Raw genomic sequence first — 21,698 nt, 5'->3', positions numbered from 1 at the left:
TGAAGGCCAGCTGACTGCCGCCGTCAGGGCGATGGTCAGGCCTCCTGTAGTGGGGTGGACTGCCCCACTCCCTGAGAGTGTGGGCTGCGGCAGGCCAGGGCGCCTGCACAGACAGGGAGCCAATTAAAGAAGGGCTTATTGTGAGTCAATCAGGGCCCAGTGTGGAGACAGCCAATCAGGGCCAGGCTCAGCCCTATAAGAAGGCTGCCCAGGAAGGGAGCAGTCAGTCTGTCCCAGGCCTTTGACAGGAGAGGTCAGTCTCCAAAGATGGGAGACTAGCACCGCAGACAACGTGGTGCTGGCCGGGCTTGGGGAGCTCTAGCCCATAGCCTGCCAGGCTGCAGGCCCTGAAGGGAAGGGCCTAGCGGGTGCAAGGGGTCATAGGAGAAGTGGCCCAGGGAAGCAGACAGATGAGGGGAGAGAGGAAGGACAGAGAGGCTGCCGCCAGAGGGTCCCTGGGCCGGAACCCAGAGTAGAGGGTGGGCCTGGGTACCCCCCTTCACCCTTGCAGTACACCCAGCCATCAGCCGTAGGGAGCGGCCATTATAGACTACGCCAGATCCCTGACAAGAGGGACTAGACTCAGAGGGTGTGGTTGGACATGGTGGCTGGGGTGTAGGACTGCTGATCACCCCCCACCCCAGAAGGGGATGCGGATGGACTAAGAGGCGCTGCCGGAGGGCAGTGGCCTCGAAGAGGACGCTGCCGAGCAGGGAGCAACGCGGGCCAGAGACGCCAACCGAGGGCGGAACAATGGACGGGACACCACCAGGAGGAGGCACTCCACTGGACAGAGCTAATTCCCAGAGTCACCAGTGGGAGGCACCAGGTGGTGAGTCCCAAGCCGTTACACCACCCCTGCCCCCCGCAGCTTGCTGCCTCAGGCACACGCTTGGCACGCTGGTGCCTGGAGCCACCCCTGTTTAGCACAGTGGGGCCTTCACAATAATATAAGTATTTACTACTAACATCACAAGCAGACCAATAGAATAGAAAAAATGAATATACCAGCCAGTACTCAGAACAGCAAACCTACCCGCACAGACCCAGGATCTCAGCTCTCCCCAGAACCCTATTCTTTAAACTGACTCATAGCCATGCTGCACAGACAGTACTCCCTACCTCCTCATCCTCCTAGCAATGACATGTTATCAAAATGTGGGGGCTGGCAGACAATGCAGGCCAAGGAGCTTTACAAAAAATATTGTCTCGCCCCTGACATGCATGAATTACAGACTAACAAGTGGGTATTTGGCAATCGCCTGCCAACTAACTTGCTGCAGTTGACTACTCTATTTGCTTTATAGCAACTCATGGGATGCCTCTGGCTGAAAGATTGCCTGAATTTCTATTTTATTAACCTTCTTCTTTATCTAATGACAGTCTGTCATGTTCTAGGATGCCAGAACAATATTTGTCTGATAAGATGTCTCTTGGGGAAAACAGGCAGTTATAAGGGATAAAAGCATGCAAAAAAAACACCACCACCAACAACAAAAAATAGCCAGCTTCAGCAAAAAAATTTGCTGCTCTGTATACCTGACTTAGTTAATATATCCTCTACACTTAGTGCACTCCTACGGCTGCAAATGCCATTATTTCCCTCTTATTAAAGATCCCCACAAAGGCAGAGAAATTCTCCTTGAAATCTGCCCTTTTCTCTGTCTTCCTAGATACCATGAAGGACAAAGCACTCATGGAGGAGGAGCAGAAGAAGGCTGAAAATAACGTCGTTGAACAGCTGCAGTTGCTAATTCCACATGTTTATTTGGGTAGCACACATTACACCGTAACATTTCAGTAACAGAACTCTTATGAATGATCTATCTTCATTTTGCTCATTTAATATGATGGGGAGATCTGTAACTTTCATATCAATTCTCCACTTGCCATAATTGTCTTTGTTGGATTTTCTCATCAAATTTCCTTGACGTGAGTTTTCTTTCAGTTCTCTGCAGCTCAGTATTGGAGTTATTTAGAACATGTAGTTCCCCCCACCAACTGCCTTCCTTTTTTACTAGATGGACCCTGTACCAACAAACAAAATTACATGACCAATCAATAGACTTTATAGACACAGCGTTTTGAAAGACAGATGTGAATTGCAATAAAGATTTCATCCATTTCGGTTTGGACAGGCTCCACTTCAGTAACTAGGCCAAGTTTTGCTCTCAGCCATGCCCATGTATCTCTATCCCAGTCATCTTTGGGAAATCAGCCACTCCAGGTTTTTCGATTGCTGATTCAATCAGCATGAGAATACACTCTCATGAAATCAGGAATCTGTTTGACCAATTTGCCTGAGAACTTCCTGTGACTTAAAATATAACAGTGTTCTCTCTCTTTTCTTACCCTGCCATTCTTTGGGCTAGTCTACACTACCGCACTGATGCAGCTGTGCTGCCCCTTCCCGCAGCTCCAATTGGCCGGGAATGGTGAACCAAGGCCACTGGGAGCTGCAGGGAGCCATGCCTGCAGATGGTCAATGTAAACAAATTGTCTCGCAGCCTGCCAGCAGATTAGCCTGATGGGCCGCATGCCAAAGGTTGCTGACCCCTGCTATAGGTTTAACAACCTTAACTGTTTCACAACAAAAAGTGTTTTGTCTATGAATGTTAATAAAGAGTACATTCATCTTCTGTACACAGTAAACGTCACCACAATTTCTAACTCAGGACCTTTAATCATAGATGTTGATATTACCTGACAGCCAGCCATAATCTGGTGCAGTGTGCAAAATGCAAAATAATGCACATTGGAAAACATAATCCCAGCTATACATACGAAATGATGGGGTCTAAATTAGCTGTTACCACTCACGAAAGAGATCTTGGAGTCATTGTGACTAGTTCTCTGAAAACATCCATTCAATGTGAAGCGGCAATCAAAAAAACTAACAGAATGTTAGGAACCATTAGCAAATGGATATACAATCAGACAGAAAATAGCACAATGCCATTATATAAATCCATGGTACACCATTACATGAATACTGCATGCAGTTCTGGTCGCCCATCTCCAAAATGATATATTAGAATTGGAAAAGCACCAGAGAAGGGCAACAAAAATGATTAAGGGTATGGAACAGCTTCCATATAAGGAGAGATTAAAAAGACTGGTACTGTTGAGCTTGGAAAAGAGTTGACTAGGAGGGGATATGATAGAGGTCTATAAAATTGTAACTGCTGTGGAGAAAGTGAATAAGGAAGTCTCATTTACTCCATATAGCACAAGAACCAGGTGTCCCCAGTGAAATTAATAGGCAAGCAAGTTTAAAATAAACAAAAGGAAGTACTTTTTCACAGAACACAATGTCAACCTGTGAAACTTGTCGCTGGAGGATGTTCTGATGGTCAGAACTATAATAGGGTTCAAAAAGAACTAGAGAAGAAGATAAGTCCATCAATAGCTATTAACCAAGATGGTCAGGGATGCAGCCCCATGCTCTGAGTGTCCCTAACCTCTGTTTGCCAGAGGCTTGGAGTCGACAAGAAGAAATGGATCACTCAGTGATTGCCTGTTCTGTTCATTCCCTCTGAAGCATCTGGCATTGGCCATTGTCAGAAGACAGGATACTGGGCTAGATGGACACAGTCTGACACAGTATGGCCATTCTTATGTTCTTAACATAAGGATTTCCAAATAGGAATCTAAACATCTGAAGGTGAATATCTGCTTGTTTGGCCATCCCAGCTACATTAGTATCATGAACAGAACCTTATTGTAAGAAACATCTGTTCAGCAGAGAAGACATCTCTAATTAAAGATTAGATAACACAATGCCATGTCACGCAGTAATATTCCCAATCCATGGCCCAAGGGGTGTAACAAAAATCACAACAGTATGATATCCTTGAAGGCACAGTGATGAGATTTTACAGCTCATTATTTAAAACAAGAAGAAATATCATGTTCAAGTAATCTGTTTACAGTTTAATTTCTCAACATAATGAATTGTTCTTCCAAGGGTAGGTCTCAATTCCACATGTTCTTTGTATTGTTATTAAACTATTCACTGAAGTAGCTCATGTGGAAAGCTCAGCTAATTGTAAACAAATGAATACTAATGTTACTTTGTTAGAAATAAGGCTGAGTGATAGAGTTGGCATTTTAAACTGTGGGTAATTCTATCATCCTTTTTTAACTCAGATGATAAATTATATCTCAGTTTGAATGTCTGTTCTTGGCTGGTTCTGTTACAACAATGTTGTGACGTTGCACACCATACGCTTTATGAAAATATGCTTATGAATGTGAATATGATGTAACTGGAATATGCTTTATGCAAAAGGTCTCTTGTAAGGTACCATTACAAAGCTTATAATGTACTGAGTGTGTTCATCCTATTTGTTTGCATGTATTATTTCTATGTCTGGAGTTAGGAGAATAAGATATAAATTTGTATTACTGATATAAACATATTAAGTGGAAGCCATTAAGGGTGCTTCAGAATCAATGAACTGTAAATGGCTCTGTTTACTTGCACACCTTCCTGCATACTGTGGGCCAGTCCAGGTAGAATGGAGGCTGGGGTCTCACAGGACATGTGCCTTGTCACATGATATTGGAATCCATCTTAAATCTGGTACTTTTCCATTTAGAAGGAGGGGTGGGGACCCAGAGAGACAAAAGATTCCTGCCTTGTGCCAAAGCTATAAAAGGGGGAGGAGCAGGACAAAAGGGGCAGCCATGGGAAAACCCCTGTTTACCACCTGAGATGTCTGCTGGAACTAACAAGGCTTGTACCAGGGAAAAGGATTGGCCCCAGACTAGGAAGGAGTCTAGTCTGTGAAAGAAGCTTATTGGAACATCTCTGAGGGTGAGATATAGATATATGAGGGTGTAATCAGCTTCTTAATATATTAGGTTTAGACTTGCGTGTTTTGTTTTATTTTGCTTTGTGACTTACTTTGTTCTGTGTCAGGTTTCAGAGTGGTAGCCGTGTTATTCTGTATCAGCAAAACCAATGAGGAGTCCTTGTGGCACCTTAGAGACTAACAAATTTATTTAGGAATAAGCTTCCATGGGCGAGAACCCACTTCATCAGATGCATGGAGTGGAAAATACAGTAGCAGTTATATATATACATACATAGTACATGAAAAGATGGGAGTTGCCTTACCAAGTGGGGGGTCAGTCTAATGAGACAATTCAAGTAACAGTCGAATACCAAGGGAGGAAAAATCAATGTTGTAGTCATAGTGAGGGTGGCCCATTTCAAACAGTTGACAAGAAGGTGTGAGTAACAATAGGGTGAAATTAGTATGGGAAAATTAGTTTTTGTAATGACCCATCCACTCTCAGTTTTTATTCAGGCCTAATTTGATGGTGTCCAATTTGAAAATTAATTCCAGTTCTGCAGTTTCATGTTGGAGTCTGTTTTTGAAGTTTTTTTCTTGAAGAAATGCCACTTTTAAGTCTGTTATTGAGTGAGCAGGGAGACTGAAGTGTTCTCCTACTGTTTTTTGAATGTTATAATTCCTGATGTCAGATTTGTGTCCATTTATTCTTTTGCGTAGAGACTGTCCGGTTTGGCCAATGTACATGGCAGAGGGGAATTGCTGACACATGATGGCATATATCACATTGGTTGGTAGATGTGCAAGTGAATGAGCCTCTGATGGTGTGGTTGATGTGATTAGGTACTATGATGGTGTCCATTTAATAGATATGCGGACACAGTTGGCACCAGGGTTTGTTGCAGGGTTTGGTTCTGTGTGTTATTACATGATACCACTTAAATCCTACTTTTTGTACTTAATAAAATCATTTTTGTTTATTAATAAACCCAGAGTAAGTGATTAATACCTGGGGGAGCAAACAGATGTGCATATCTCTCTATCAGTGATATAGAGAGTGAACAATTTATGAATTTACCCTGTACAAGCTTTATACAGAGTAAAACGGATTTATTTGGGGTTTGGATCCCATTAGGAGCTGGGTGTCAGGGGGCAGGTAACCTGTTACGCTGTTTTCACTTAAAGCCTGCAGTTTGAGGGGCATGGCCCAGACCCTGGATCTCTGTTGCAGCAGGCTAGTGTGTCTGGCTCAACAAGGCAGGGTTCTGGAGTCCCAAGCTGGCAGGGAAAACGGGCTCAGAGGTAATTTCAGCACACCAGGTGACAGTCCCCAGGGGATCTCTGTGACCGAACCCATCACAAATGTAAACAAAATTCATTGACAAAAAGCTTCATTAATGCAGAGTTAAGGTTGCCTGTGGTGTCTCGTGCCCTTCCAAAATGCAAAGTTCAGAGACTACCAGGAATTGAAGAAACTATTTAAAAAAAGAGCCTTATATATCTCCAAGTTTGTCCTTGAACTTGCCATAACTATAATTATTTAGAAATGTTTAGGACCGATCAGCAAGGGGACTTAATCTAATACCTTCTCGATATACATCTCTTTCTAGCCTGAAGCCTAGTGATACAGGAATTGTGTATATTTTCTCAGTTTTAGTATATTAGCATAGCTCCACTGAGGTCAGTGAACCTATACCAGTTCACATCTGCTGTGAACATGGCCCCTTGAGAGAGTGTCATAGGGCATGTCCACCCCACAGCACCCCCTTCTACTCAAGCATAGCACTCTCTGCCTCAGTTGCTTTCCCCAGGATGGGTCTCCTCAGCTTTCCTATGCAGGTCAGTTCTGGAGTTGTAGCATGGCTCTCCAGCCAAGTCACAAACAAACTTAACCCCTTCCAGGTTAACAAAAGTCCAACTAAAGAGTCTCAAGAAACAAAAAGTTTCTTCAGACCTTTGGGGACATCTCTTCATCCCTCCCTCTGGGCCCTGATCCCAGCCCCTTTCTAGACTACCTATGAGGTTTTCCCCTGGAGTACCATTCCCAACCCAACTCCTGCTGTGTTTGTCCCTTGGATCCTCCCCTTCTCTGATATAGAGCACAGGTCCCCACAGGCTCCTTCCCCTGGAGTACCTAGCCTCCTGCAGATCCTGGCTTAGGGTTTCCATAGGAACCTGTCCACTCCCTGCAGTTCCACAACCCAGACTGATTGATCTCTGTTAGCCCTTTTGTGAGGCCCAGTGTCCATTAAGCTATCACCTGATCTGCTTAGTCCCACCCAGCTAATTAGTTATGGCATAGTTGGGGCAGGCCCCATATCCCCTTAAAGGAGCCAGTCAATGGGACACAAAATCCAGTGAAAGTCAGAGTTCCTGGGTTCTCTTCTTGCCAATGAATCACTATTGTATGTAACTTTGGGCGACTCGTAACCTCTCCCTGTCTCAGTTTACCCATCTCTAAAATGCATGAAATATTTACCTTTCAGCATTAGGGTCTGCAAGTATGAACGCGCTGAAAGACATATTAGCGCTCTCTAGGCTTTTATATGGCACCCTTCACCGGAGTATCCTTGCTCACAGATAAACACTTAGGGTATGTCTACACTACAAGAGTAGTTCGATTTAACTTAGGTCGAATTTGTGGATTCGACGTTATGAATTCGAATTTGTGTATCCACACTAAGGACACTAATTCGACTTTGTGAGTCCACACTAACGGGGCAAGCGTCGACTTTGGAAGCGGTGCACTGTGGGAAGCTATCCCACAGTTCCCACAGTCCCCACTGCCCATTGGAATGCTGGGTAGAGCCCCCAGTGCCTGCTGGGGGAAAAATGTGTCGAGGGTGGTTTTGGGTAACTGTTGTCATTCAACCGTCACTCCCGCCCTCTCTCCCTGAAAGCGCCGGCGGGAAATCTGTTACCGCACTTTTCTGGTCAGTGACAGCGCGGACGCCACAGCACTGCGAGCATGGAGCCCGCTGCGATCATCGCTGCACTTATGGCCATTGTCAACTCCTCGCACCTTATCGTCCACCTCTTCCATAGTCAGCTGCTGAGAAATCGGGCGAGGAGGCTCTGGCAGCACAGTGAGGACATGAAGTGTCAGAGTGGCACAGACCTCTCACAAAGCACGGGATCCCGCGCCGCGGAGATCATGGTGGCAATGGGTCACATTCATGCTATGGGACGGCGATTCTGGGCCCGGGAAACAAGCACGGACTGGTGGGACCGCATAGTGCTGCAGGTCTGGGATGAATCACAGTGGCTGCGAAACTTCAGGATGCGTAAGGGCACTTTCCTTGAACTGTGTGACTTGCTGGCCCCTGCCCTGAAGCGCCAGGACACCCGGATGCGAGCAGCCCTGACTGTGCAGAAGCGAGTGGCCATAGCCCTCTGGAAACTTGCCACGCCAGACAGCTACTGGTCAGTAGCGAACCACTTTGGCGTGGGCAAATCTACCGTGGGGGTTGCTGTGATGCAAGTAGCCAATCGTTGAGCTACTGCTCTCAAAGGTAGTGACCCTGGGAAACGTCCAGGTCGTCATAGATGGCTTCGCCGCAATGGGATTCCCAAACTGCGGTGGGGCTATAGATGGCACTCACATCCCTATCCTGGGACCGGCCCACCAGGCCAGCCAGTATATTAACCGAAAGGGCTACTTTTCAATGGTGCTGCAAGCACTGGTGGACCATAGGGGACGTTTTACCAACATCTACGTCGGGTGGCCGGGCAAGGTTCATGACGCGCGTGTTTTCAGGAACTCTGGTCTGTTTAGATGCCTGCAGGAAGGTAGTTTCTTCCCGGACCACAAAATAACTGTTGGGGATGTGGAGATGCCTACAGTGATCCTCGGGGACCCAGCCTACCCGCTAATGCCCTGGCTCATGAAGCCCTATACAGGTGCCCTGGACAGGGACAAGGAGCTCTTCAACTACCGGCTGAGCAAGTGCAGAATGGTGGTGGAGTGTGCTTTCAGACGTCTCAAGGGGAGATGGAGGAGCTTACTGACTCGCTCGGATCTCAGCGAAACCAATATCCCCATTGTTATTGCAGCTTGCTGTGTGCTCCACAATCTCTGTGAGAGCAAGGGGGAGACCTTTATGGCGGGATGGGAGGTTGAGGCAAATCGCCTGGCTGCTGATTACGCTCAGCCAGACACCCGTGCCCTTAGAAGAGCCCAGCGGGAAGCGCTGTGCATCCGGGAGGCTTTGAAAGCTAGGTTCCTCAGAGAGCAGGGTAACCTATGACTGTCCAGTCTCTTTACAGAGAAGCTGAACCTGACCCCTGTTTCACTTACTATTCACTTTTTTCAGCGGTTACATACCCCGTTCCCCAGGTTTCTCCCCTTCCAACAGACGTTTAAAAATAAATTTATTGGAACACTTTTAATTCACAAAGTTTTCTTTACTAACGAATTCGCGTTAAAGGGTTCAAACAGGGACGCAGACTGTGGTGGGTACGGTGTGCAGTGATGTACAGACCGCTTCTATACTCAAGGACTGACAGGCTCCTGCTCCTACAGCGGTCTCTGGGGGGAGGACGGTTACAGGAGGGTGTGCAGGAAGGGGTGGGTTTGCAGGAAGGGGTGAAGGGTGTGTGGGAAGGGTGAGTAGGTGTACGGGGCATGATGGCTCTGGCTGGGGCTCAGGGCATCGGAGAGGTTCATGGCTAGGGTGGAAGGGCATGGTACGGGCAGCCTGCCTTGCCATTTGTGGATGCCAGGCGCTCGGACCCTGGGGCAGCATACACCTCCCAGACTGACCTGGGGCAGCAGACACCTCCCACAGTGACCCGGGTGCCTAGTGACTGCACTCTGTGTGTGACCTGCTGTTGATCCTGCCCCCATGTCTGTACCCTGTTAATGGTGGCTGTCCTATGCAATTAACAAACCCCTCCCCCCCCTTCACACAAAGTCTTCTGCAAAGAAACATGACGGAAACAGTAATGAACAGCAAACTATTTTTAATACTCAACTACACAGTTGGGGGATGAAACTGGGATTTGGGATCGGGTGAGCCAGGAAGGGAAGCAATTCTCATACTTTAGGGAATGAGAGCTGTTTGGTACATGAGCGCTCTGCTGGGGTGGAGTGACAGTTTTCACGGCCCCTACCGCCCCTCCTTCTTGTGATTTTGGGTGAGGGGGGGACAGGACTTTGTGGCGGGGGAGGGCGGTTGCAGATACAGTTCAGGGGGGCTCTCTGCTCCTGCCTGCGGTCCTGCAGAACATCCACAAGGCGCCGGAGCGTGTCCGTTTGCTCCCTCATTAGTCCAAGCAGCGTTTGAGTCGCCTGCTTGTCTTCCTGCTGCCACCTGTCCTCCCGTTCGTTGTGTGAGCGCTGCTGCTGAGAGAGGGTCTCCCTCCACTGGCTCTGCTGGGCCACCTCGGCTCTGGAGCAGGCCATCAGTTCAGCGAACATCTCGTCCCGAGTCTTTTTCTTTCGCCGCCTAATCTGCGCCAGCCTCTGTGAGGGGGATGCCGGGGCAGTTCGGGAAAGAGCCGCAGCTGTGTGATGGGAAAAAGGAAGTGATTTCCTTGCAAAGATACATGTTTGCGAACACTGAACACAGTCTACTCAGTTTCTGTGAACAAGACCATACAGGGCACCTAATCTCATGTGCTCTCAGGACAAGTTCGAATTTTCGGCATTCGCTTGCATTGCCTGGGGTCTTGCACTGGAGATCGGACAAGCGGGGCAGGACAGCAGAATCCGTGTAGCAGCCAGGCCTGGTAAGCCGTAAACTTTAGGCTGCTTAACAGTTAATGGATAGCAGTGCCCTCCTGCTGCAGGCAATCTGGAAAGCATAAAGTCTGACCCTGTTCCAGCCCCTCGCGGCTGTCCCCGGGAAAGATCCCTGTATGCTTTTCCTCTGCAGCCTCCACCACGTGGCTGTTAAATGACGGTCATTGTTATGCAAAGGAAAAGTCAAGCATTCACAATAGTAACATTAAAGTAATTCCCCTAATTAGATGCAGCAGTCGCCGAGCGAGATCACCCTGAAGCGGGTCAGCAGGAGAAACAGAGAGCGCATGCTGCGTGAATCCCTGCACAGACCAGGGCCCTATGCTGCCATGCTGGTCGAGGCAATGCTCCCACTATACCTCAGGATGGCCTGGCGCGGAAGAGTGTGCTTCCACGGAGCACCCAATAAGGCACCTCTCCCCAGGAACCTCCTGCGGAGGCTTTTCGAGTACCTCTCCGAGAGCTTCGTGGAACTGTCCCAAGAGGATTTCTGTTCGATCCCTATATGCATTGACCTTCTTTTCATATAGTTTTTATTCCTGTTTTGTTAAAAAATAAATGTTTACATGTTTATAGCACTTACCGACTGATCCTTCCCCTGATTCGGAGTCCGGGTTAACGGCCGGGGAGGGTTGGTAGGGGATCTCTGTGAGGGTGATGAAGAGATCCTGGCTGTCGGGGAAAGCAGTATTGTAAGCGCTGTCGCCTGCCTCGTCCTCCACAAACCCTTCCTCATCTTCCCCATCGGCGAACATCGCCGAGGAACTGCCCGTCGACACTATCCCATCCTCAGAGTCCACGGTCACTGGTGGGGCAGTGGTGGCAGACCCACCGAGAATGGCATGCAGTGCCTCGTAGAAGCGGCATGTCTGGGGCTGGGCTCCGGAGCGTCCGTTTGCCGCTTTGATTTTTTGGTAGCCTTGTCTCAGGTCCTTGATTTTCATGCGGCACTGCGTTGCATCCCGGCTGTATCCTCTGAGTGCCATGGCTTTGGAGACCTTCTCGTAGGTCTTTGCATTCCGTTTTTTGGAGCGCAGCTCCGAAAGCACAGACTCATTGCCCCACAGAGCGATCAGATCCAAGACTTCCTGGTCAGTCCATGCTGGGGCCCTCTTTCTACTCTGAGATTGCATGGACTCCTCTGCTGGAGAGCTCTGCATCGCTGCCAGTGCTGCTGAGCTCGCCACGACGTCCACACAGGAAATGAGATTCAAACTGGCCAGACAGGAAAAGGAATTCAAATTTTCCCGGGGCTTTTCCTGTATGGCTGATCAGAACATCTGAGCTCGGACTGCTGTCCAGAGCGTCAACAGAGTGGTGCAGTGTGGGATAGCTCCCGGAGCTACTAAGTTCGATTTGCATCCACACCTAGCCTAATTCGACATAGCCATGTCGAATTTAGCGCTACTCCCCTCGTCGGGGTGGAGTACCGAATTCGAACTAAAGAGCCCTCTAGGTCGAATTAAATGGCTTCCTGGTGTGGACGGGTGCGCGGTTAATTCGAATTAACGCTGCTCAATTCGAATTAAAGTCCTAGTGTAGACCAGGCCTTAGAGGAAAAGCACATTGTCCGGTGAAAAGAGAAAGAAGTGTAGCCCTGATCCTGCTCACTGGCCCATTATGAGATTGTTCAAGATAATGGAAGCCTGCCTTGAAACTTTTTACACAACTTTGGGAAACTGGGCCTGTGGTTCCTTTCTGTGTTCTGCGTTGTGTGTCAGTCAGTGCGTGTTCACCTCAGATCAGATGCACTCAGAATAACCACCAGGAACAAGGGTTTATTCCGTAAAGAACATAAGAACAAGGATTACAGTCCAGCAGCCTCCTCTCTGCCTGCCTGCTACGTGCTCCCAGCTCAGTCAGTGCTGAGACCTCCTGCTGGGGGGGCAGAGGGTACATCCTGGCAGGAAGCAGGAAGTTCTCCCACCATGCTGTAGTTTGTATCCCACAACTTGTAGTTCCCCTGGCTGCTGTTGAAGCACACTGGACCTTGGGCTACAGACGGATGGACGTAGTTATAGTTACTAGATGGACTGTAGAACCTCTTTGTATATTTTACAATATTTTGACTGTTGAAAAACTTTGACAGATCCCTGGGTTATCTTGCCACAGATGTTTCTTCTTTCTCAGCAATAGGCAAACATTCTGTGCACATATGTGTTTCCATCTTTCACAAAAATAATGGAAATTAGCCTATAATTCCAGGGAAATTGTAAAGACAGAAGTAAGAAAAGCAGACAGTCAACCATGGAATTGAAAAAAACATTGATCAAAACTAGATATTCTAACCCAAACTTGGAATATTGGTAACTCAAACAAAGAATGACTAGAAAACCTCACCATGGGCTTTTGCCTCTATATTTAAAAAAAAATACAAGCCAGACCAGTTAACAAGTATAAATGACTTAGTTTTATAACTACAAACTGAGGACAAATTAGTATTCCACCTTTGGAATCCAGAGGGTAGTAGCAGCAGCACAGAAGCCATATTAGAGGTTAAAGAGAAAAACAAACATAAATAAAATAATTCGGTCAATATCCATGTTGTCTGACCTTTATGAGCTAGCTTCAACAATAGCAAAGTCTTAGTGAACAGCATAAGAACCAATATAGAAGAAAACATACTGGCTTGCATTACCAAGGAACATTCATTTAAAGAAAATTAAAACAGCCTCAACAGAAGTTGGTATCTGCCCATTTGTCACCAAGGCCTAGGGTTGCCAACTTTCTAATTCCAGGAAACCAAACACCCTTGCCCCCACCCACTGTCCTACACCTTCCCTGAGGCCCCACCACCTGCTATGCCACTTCCCAAGGCCCCACCCATCCCTTCCCAAGGTCCCACCCCCGCTCACTCTTTCCCCCACATCCCTCCATCGCTCACTCTCCCCCATTCTCGCTCACTCACTCATTTTCACTGCAAGGCCCAAACAGGCACCAGGAGAAGGCCAGGAGCTGCAACAATTTGAATGTGGGAGACACACACACACTTGCCTACACAAAGACTCTTTTTCATACACTTTCTCGGGGCCCTACTGGGGAGGAGGCACAGGTGTCCCACAGGGCCCTGAGAGGGGCAGTCTTGTGTCAGGGCCGGTCTTAGGGAAAATGACACCCTGGGTGAACTTGCATTTTGGTGCCCCTGGCCCCTGTGGGCATGGCATTCTTCCACCCCCATTGCCCCCACCCCCATGGGCTCCCCACCGTCCCTTCACCCCAACCCTTGCCCCCTCCTGCACCCTAACCCTTACATGGTGCCCTCTTTACCCCATATCTCTGCACCCCCTTCACTCCTACCCCTGCACCTCCCTCCTGTGTCCCTAAGTCCTTCACTGTGCCCTCTTCACCCCACCCCTACCATGCCCCTAACCTCTGCACCAAAATCCCCCTCCTGCACCAAAATGGGAAAACTGACCTGGATGCAGTGATGGAGCATCTGGCACTGCTGCTCCTCTACCCCACCCCCGCGCTCACCTAGGGGGCTGTATGGAGGGGAGCAAGCAGTGAGGTCAGGGCTTCCTGCATCCAGATCACCTTCTCTGCCTGGGCTGCATGAGGAGAGGGCAGGAGAGCAGCAGCTCCTGTTGCTCACCTCACAGCACAGCCCAGGTGGGGAAAATGACCTGCATGCAGGGAGCCCTCGTGTGCGTGTTGTGGGGACTATGTGAGAGAGACTCTGTGTGTGTGTGTGTGTGTGTGTGTGTGTGTGTGTGTGTGTGTGTGCACCTGTGTGTGAATGAGTGTTGAGCACACTGTCTCTTTAAGAACACTCAGGGTCAGGTGCCTGAAGACTTGTTCAGGAGTCACAAGCAGCTGCAGGCAGCTCCGGACCCAGAGAGGCAGCAGCACACACAGATAGATTCCCCCGTCCTGTCTCCCCAGCTCAGTGGAGACTGGGTACATGGGCAGGGAGACATCCAAGCACTCAGAGATGGGGATGCACAATGGGGTGACAGACCGTGGGTCACTGCATGGGCAGGGATAGTACTGCAGCTTGAGCCCAGGACGAGGAGGAGAAGCAGGCCGGCAGCAGTGGGAGAGGCGTGCACCATGACCTCTCAACAGCTGCCTGCTGAGCACTCGCAAGTTGCGCTAGTTCGTCCCCTGCCCTGACCCGGCCCAACCAATAGGAGCTGCGCTAGGGGCGGGGGCAGGACATGGAGCACGTGGAGTCCCCAAGCCACCCCTAAGCCTAGGAGCCGGGCATGCTGGCTGCTTCCCAGGAACCAGGCGGCGTGGTGGCTAACAGGGAGCGAGCCAGTCCCGTTGCATAGCTCCTTCAACTGGACACTGAACGGCCCGGTCAGCAGTGCTGACTGGAACCGCCAGGATCCCCTTTCAACCAGGTGTTCCGGTCAAAAACTGGACACCTGGTCACCTTACTAAGGCCATGATTCAGTAAAATACTTCAGCCCGTGATTTAGAGTTTTGCTGAATAGGGCTGGACTCAAGCACATGCCTAGGTGCTTTGCTAAATTGGGGCCTACTGAGTGCTTTCTTTATGAAATGGTGAACATTGGCAACAAAGCTAAGAACGCTAACGGCTAAAAGAAAATCATATTTCCTTTGATGTGTTTTCAGAGGCATGCCGGAGGCAATAAAATGAAGAGCTATAGCATTCCCCTCCCCTACTTCATCCCCAATTGCAGATGAATGTTTTAGGAGGTTAGACATCAAGTTTCCCACCCCACCCCCTCCCAGCTGTAACTCAAAGTGCTTTTCTGTGTATTTTTTTTTCAAAGATTTAAGAGAGAAAGTGACAACAGAAGTCCACTGTTGATGGCTGAGCAAGCAGGCTGATGATTAGCACTTCAATTAACTTTGGAATATGAGTAAAAGTCTTAATACTTTTTTAGAAAAACTAATATTGCTCAGAAGAAAGTTTGGATCAATGCACACTGGATAATATAGCTCTACACAACTAAACTTTAGATCAATGAGGTTTGTTATTATGGGGTTAATCTGTGTCTGAAAAATAGCATTCATGTTATTGTTAGAAGAATTTTAGAATAGGTACATATTTGTATGTACACAAATACACGCACACATATATACACACACTTATATGGAAGGGATATCCACATGACAAATTACAGTGGCATCTGCACACTGTTCACTAATCTATCTCTCTGGATGGGTTTTAATTCATTCCAATCCCCTGAATAGCTTCAAATAGCTGACACAGTGTATATACACACACACAAATTGAAGAGTTACGAGTTTCCAGTAGAAATCAACACTGAACTGCTAGATGCAATTGCGCACATCTGCTAGTTGCTGCTTTGGAGAAGCCTACTGACCGAGCTGACTCAATTACCTTCCATGCCATAAAACGTTTCTCCCGGAGGAGTTAGCCGAGGACTGTGTGTGGAAGCTCACGCTGCAGTTCACTGACTGGACTAGGGTCTGTGGATGGAAGAGAGGATTAGGTGGCAGACTCAAATCCAGGCCAGTTGGATTGTTCAGTGGCAAAAAGGAGTTTGGTGACTTATTTCAGTCTTATTTCAAGGGAACAGATGTCAACATCACAAAACGACTACCAAACTCCACATTAATTGGGATCCTTCATAACAGTCTGAGAGAGGTAAACATTTACTGGATATGGAACCTGAACAACCTCCAGGCCAAGGTAGAGGTGCATTGTGGGGAAGTCTTCCCTGTCAGTATGGATAGAGGACTTCGGTCTCTAGAGCTATTTCTATACAGCAACCTTCAGTCAGCACTAAATTAACAAGAACAATTCAAAAAGAAGGAAAGGCCTTTGGCTCTTATCACAGCCACTCCAGTAACCTTCACAAACAAATATAGACTTGAAAAAAACCCCATCATCACATGACAAATGCTGCAGAATGATAAGTGATGCGACAACTAAACTTTAGAGGACAGCACTGATTTCTAGATGAGATAACTTGGATCCTTTCTGATGAAAGGGAATCCAATCAAAAATAGCCTGGGGACACCCAAATGGAGGAAATGCGATGGTCATGATGACTTGAACAACTCTAGCCAGTAAATGTCACCATTTGCTCAAGAACAGACACATATATTGCAGCTGCTCAGTTCCAGGCACTTTTTAAAGCATTTCCATTTAGCTGCTACACTCAATCAGTGCTATGCTCCATTTGCACTTGCAACTGTATAATGTAAAGGGAAAGTCTGTGCAGCAATAACTCAGCAGCGTGATGACAGGTAAACAGTCACAGCACCAGAAAACTGGTAATTAAGAAAGCTGACCATTCAAAGTGAGTGTTTTGTTTTAAATCCAGGCATTTCCATCGGGTTTTGATTTGTCGGAAGGGATATGGCTGCAAAGAGAGAAAGCCTTTTGGTTTGCATTTGGAATCAACCCCAGTTTAGCACTTGTGCTGCAGTTTGGAATGACAGCCTAGCAAGCAAGTTTGGGTGGTGGTCTTTTTGGAGAAGATGATGATACAGCTCAGAATGGGATGGCTAATTGTAGCTGCTTGCCCTTGCTTTTGGAATAGTAAAATTATCAATGAAGGCAAAACCCCAGGCTTTCCTATTTGGCTGGCGGCTTTCTGTACAATATCTTCTACAATACGCGTGATACAAGTCTGGATAATGTTTATAAACTCACTTATTTTTCTACTGCATGAGTAAGCGGTTTTAAATTTAGAAATACACATAATGTATTCAAGGCATCGGGTATTTTTTTAAAAAGACATGTAGTTTACTTTTGTCCACAACTGAAGTTAATTCCAAAGGCAGTTGTGCAGCAGCCCTTGTTAGTAGGGTGACCAGATGTTCTGATTTTATAGGGACAGTCCCGATTTTTGGGTCTTTTTCTTATATAGGCTCCTATTACCCTCCACCCCCTGTCCTGATTTTTCACATTTGCTGTCTGGTCAGCCTACTCGTTAGCCATCCTTGGTTGAGGATATCATTGCAGACCTGGCTGTAAATCTTAGCTCCCATGACTGTCTGTCTCAAAGGGCTAGACTCCGCCCAGCCCATTTGCAGCCGGAACATGGGGGAAGTGTGTCGCTTTCCAGCAATACCCAGAGTTGGGAGGCACCTCTCTACCACCTGCCCTTAGTGTGAGGAAGCCTGCTCTGTGCCAGTCGGGGCTCAGCTCCCCAACCTGACCAGCCCCTGGAAAACTAAGCATTCCCCTCTAGGCCTCACAGGCCTTGCTGTTCCCCTACAGGATATTGATAGGCACATTCCAACCCCTGAGTCACCAAGCCTCTCCCTGGAGTGTCCAATATCTGTTCCACTGGGCGCTCGCAGTATTTGCTGATCTGATGCTTCCAAAGAAGCAGTACACCTCAACTCGCCAGTTCCACCTCAGCTCACCACTCCACTTACCTCACAGCACTCAGATTTGTTTAGGGTTGCCAGGTGTCCAGTTTCCGACTGGAATGTCCAGTTGAAAAGGGACCCTGGTGGCTCCAGGCTGTTAAAAGTCCAGTCGGCGGTGCTGCAGGGCTAAGGCAGGCTAGTCCCTATCTGTCCTGGCACCGCACGGCACCCTGGATGTGGCCAGCAGGTCCAGCTCCCAGGCAGGGGTACCACGGGGCTGCATGTGCTGCCCCCACACCGAGCACCGGCTCCACACTCCCATTGGCCAGGAACCCGCGGTGAGAGCAGCAGGCAGGGCTTCCTGGCCCCCCCGCCTAGGAGCTGGACCTGGTGGCCACTTCCAGGGTGCAGTGCGGACCCAGAACAGGCAGGGAGTCTGCCTTAGCCCTGCTATGCCGCTGACTAGGAGCCGCCCAAGGTAAGCCCACACCCCAACCCTGAGTGCCAACCCCCTCCCCCAGCCCTGACCCCCCTGCAAACCTGGAGCCCCCTCCTGCACCCATAAACCCTCATTTATGGCCCCACCCCAGAGCCTGCACCCCCAGTTAGAGCCCTCACCCACTCCTGCACCCTAACCCCCTGCCCCAGCCCAGTGAAAGTGAGTGAGGGTGGGGGAGAGCGAGCCACCAAGGGAGGGGGAATGTAGTGTGTGAGGGTGGGGCCTCATGGAAGGGGCGGGGCAGGGGAAGGGCATCAGGGAAGGGGCGGGGCTAGGGTGTTCGATTTTGTGTGATTAGAAAGTTGGCAACCCCAGATTTGTTTAGAGTGAAATCAAGTATAATTTTAACAGTGCACAGAGATTCAAGTGCTAGCAAGTAGAAATATTGGAAACCAAGGGCTTCATATAAAACAAAATCATAACAGATAATCATAGAATATCAGGGTTGGAAGGGACCTCAGGAGGTCATCTAGTCCAACTCCCTGCTCCAAGCAGGACCAATTCCCAACTAAATCATCACAGCCAGGGCTTTGTCAAGCCTGACCTTAAAAACCTCTAAGGAAGGAGATTCCACCACCTCCCTAGGTAACCCATTCCAGTGCTTCACCACTCTCTGAGGGAAAAAGTTTTTCCTAATATCCAACCTAAACCTCCCCCACTGCAACTTGAGACCATTACTCCTTGTTCTGTCATCTGCTACCACTGAGAACAGTCTAGATCCATCCTCTTTGGAACCCCCTTTCAGGTAGTTGAAAGCAGCTATCAAATCCCCCCTCATTCTTCTCTTCTGCAGACTAAACAATCCCATTTCCCTCAGCCTCTCCTCATAAGTCATGTGCTCCAGCCCCCTAATCATTTTTGTTGCCGTCCACTGGACTCTTTCCAATTTTTCCACATCTTTCTTGTAGTGTGGGGCCCAAAACTGGACATAGTACTCCAGATGAGGCCTCACCAATGTCGAATAGAGGGGAATGATCACGTCCCTTGATCTGCTGGCAATGCCCCTACTTATACAGCCCAAAATGCCGTTAGCCTTCTAGAGCCTAAACATATTATCAGGCCGTACGTCTAATAAAGTATTGCTCATCCCCAATCCCTGCAGGCCGTGACCCTTCTTTCATGAGACAAACATTGTCAGTTTGCCTCCTCTAGTGAAGGATTCAGTGTGTCTCTTTGCTCTCTAAGATATACCAGACCAATCCTTTGCCCTGATCCATAAACAGGACACCCCTTTCTTCCTGAGAATTCCTCTTTTTTAGTTTTTATAATCTCTCCATTGACAGCTGGCTCAGTATGTAAGTGGTCATACAGTGTGAGGTAGGGTCATAGGGTGCACCACTCACTGCTAGTCTGGCACCTCCTCCTGGTCACTATGGGGATTAGCTCTTGAGGTCGGTGCCCCTTCCTGTGTTAACACACCATCACTCAGTCAGGAGATTACTTAGCTACCTGATTCCTCTCAACTCTGTTCTGATGGGTTAATTATCCCCCTTCTTTGTCTTCATTAACATTTTCAGGGCAAGTGTGAGGTGAATACCCCATCAGAGGCAAACAATACACAAATGGCCAGAGAGTGAGATAGGTGTCTGTTACTACCTGCCTGAAAGGAACCTTTCCAAAGTATGTCACCTCCTGGTGACCTGCTTAACTCACAAAAGCTTATGCTCAAATAAATTTGTTAGTCTCTAAGGTGCCACAAGTACTCCTGTTCTTTTTGCCTTAATTCTGAGATCTTAGGAGGAGGTACAGGCCCTGGGCTATAGTTCCTATGCCTGATTTGGCCTTGGCCCTACCACAAGGGTTGGCTGAGATGGCACAAACTTGCCCTGAATGATTTGTGGCTACTGTGTGTTGAGTGATCATAAACTGTGTGTGACAGAGTGAGAGCAGCCTAGGGCTGTCTCACTACTCTGTGCACTTTGTACACATCCCCGCATGCGCCAGATTGGGAGAGAATTGATTGGGAGAGGGGGATTAACCCGTTAACAAGGGGATTCAGCTTGTCATCTGGGGACTGTTAAATGGGAGATAGGGAAGGAGAGAGGGGAAGGCTGGAAGGAAGGGCAAAAAATCTCAGGATCTCAGAGAAGTGCAACCCCATCCTGTACATAGGGTTAAAGCTTGGTAAAAACCTTATGGTATTGGGACATGAAGCTGCATACGACACTGTAAATAAAGTACACTGTGGTGAGCTTATGTAAGAGTCTAACGAGAAATCCAGTGGGAGGGAGAGTGCAGCCTGGGACACTGTGTACTTGAAAAATGCAATGATCAGTATAAATGGTCTCTATCCTGAATGAGACTATCTTACCTGCCGACAATTATCTTTGAATTAAAATGCTATTAATGTTTCAATTAGATCACATGCTGCAATATGTAGTTAAACTATTAGCACTGCATTAATGATTTACAAAGCCATTTCTCCTTGCCTGCAAACTGTTATCAAATATGCAGTTATAGGTTTCAGTGCTATTAATAAAAGATGTTTAAAGACACTTTCGAGAGGATAACAATCTGTGCTGTTGTCATAATAACCATAACAGGAGGCAAAGAAAGGGTTCTGGTTTGCTCATTGGTTCACGTTGCTTACTGCAGTATTTGACTGAGTGAAGAAGGCAAAAATGCTGCCAATTGTAATTGTCAATCCCAAGCGATCAATTTTATTTTAAATTGGGTTCGTTTTCTGGGTTTTGAACTTTTAAGCCTGTAGAGATCATGGGTTTTGAGCTTTTTTTCTCTGTAATCAGACAGGCTAGAAACTTACTTTACCTGAAAATCTCAATTTCCCTTTTTTTAAAAAAAAATCTCCTGATTCCAGGCACTGGGGATTTAAGAAAAAAACAGACAGTATCATGAGACTCACACAAAAAATCCTCGCAGTTGGCAACACCCGCTTAAATGCGTGTATAGATTTTCTCATTTGACAGCACTGAGGTCTGGTCATGTGAGTGAAGTTCTGGATGTGTTTCAGTGTTTGCAGCGTGGGATCCAGACTTTAGCACATGCAGCCGGAGCTCTGCATGGACACACACTAAACAAATCCAGTCATGAATTTAACTGAAAGAGCCAACCCATCCAGCTGAGACAAATAGGTATTTATGTCAACAACATAACTGGCAAAATGAAGAGTCATGGCATTGGACGCCAATGGTAATCAGCTAAGGACACCAACAATCTAAGTCCATGGCTACCTTACCACTTATGTTGCTCAGGGGTGTGAAGAAAACACCCCCCGGATTGACATAAGTTTTGCTGGCATAAATGCTCATGTGCACAGGGCTAGGTTCTGCTTTCAGTCATACCCAAATAAGAGCAAAACATGGCCCAGGATAACCAAGGCAAGATATTTTCCTTCAGTAGAGTCTCACATGTTTTTTTTTTCTCTTCCAGTCTT

General features: G+C 47.7%; 2 long non-coding RNA genes across 2 annotated transcripts; one reads left to right on the top strand and one right to left on the bottom strand.

The window, feature by feature from the left end:
- Positions 1 to 523: 523 nt before the first annotated feature.
- On the top strand, positions 524 to 2,125 carry LOC120400304. Its single transcript, XR_005595702.1, has 2 exons — positions 524 to 832; positions 1,674 to 2,125. It is a non-coding gene; the product is annotated as an uncharacterized LOC120400304 (long non-coding RNA).
- LOC120400306 lies at positions 1,766 to 18,005 on the bottom strand. The gene is made up of 3 exons (XR_005595705.1): positions 17,872 to 18,005; positions 15,860 to 15,948; positions 1,766 to 2,028 (listed from the first exon to the last, which is right to left on the bottom strand). It is a non-coding gene; the product is annotated as an uncharacterized LOC120400306 (long non-coding RNA).
- Positions 18,006 to 21,698: the final 3,693 nt, after the last annotated feature.

The sequence above is a fragment of the Mauremys reevesii genome, linkage group 3 (assembly GCF_016161935.1).
Source record: "Mauremys reevesii isolate NIE-2019 linkage group 3, ASM1616193v1, whole genome shotgun sequence".
Lineage (NCBI taxonomy): Eukaryota > Metazoa > Chordata > Testudines > Geoemydidae > Mauremys > Mauremys reevesii.
Note: the sequence above shows the minus strand (reverse complement) of the source record. Positions and strands in the feature narration are given on the sequence as shown.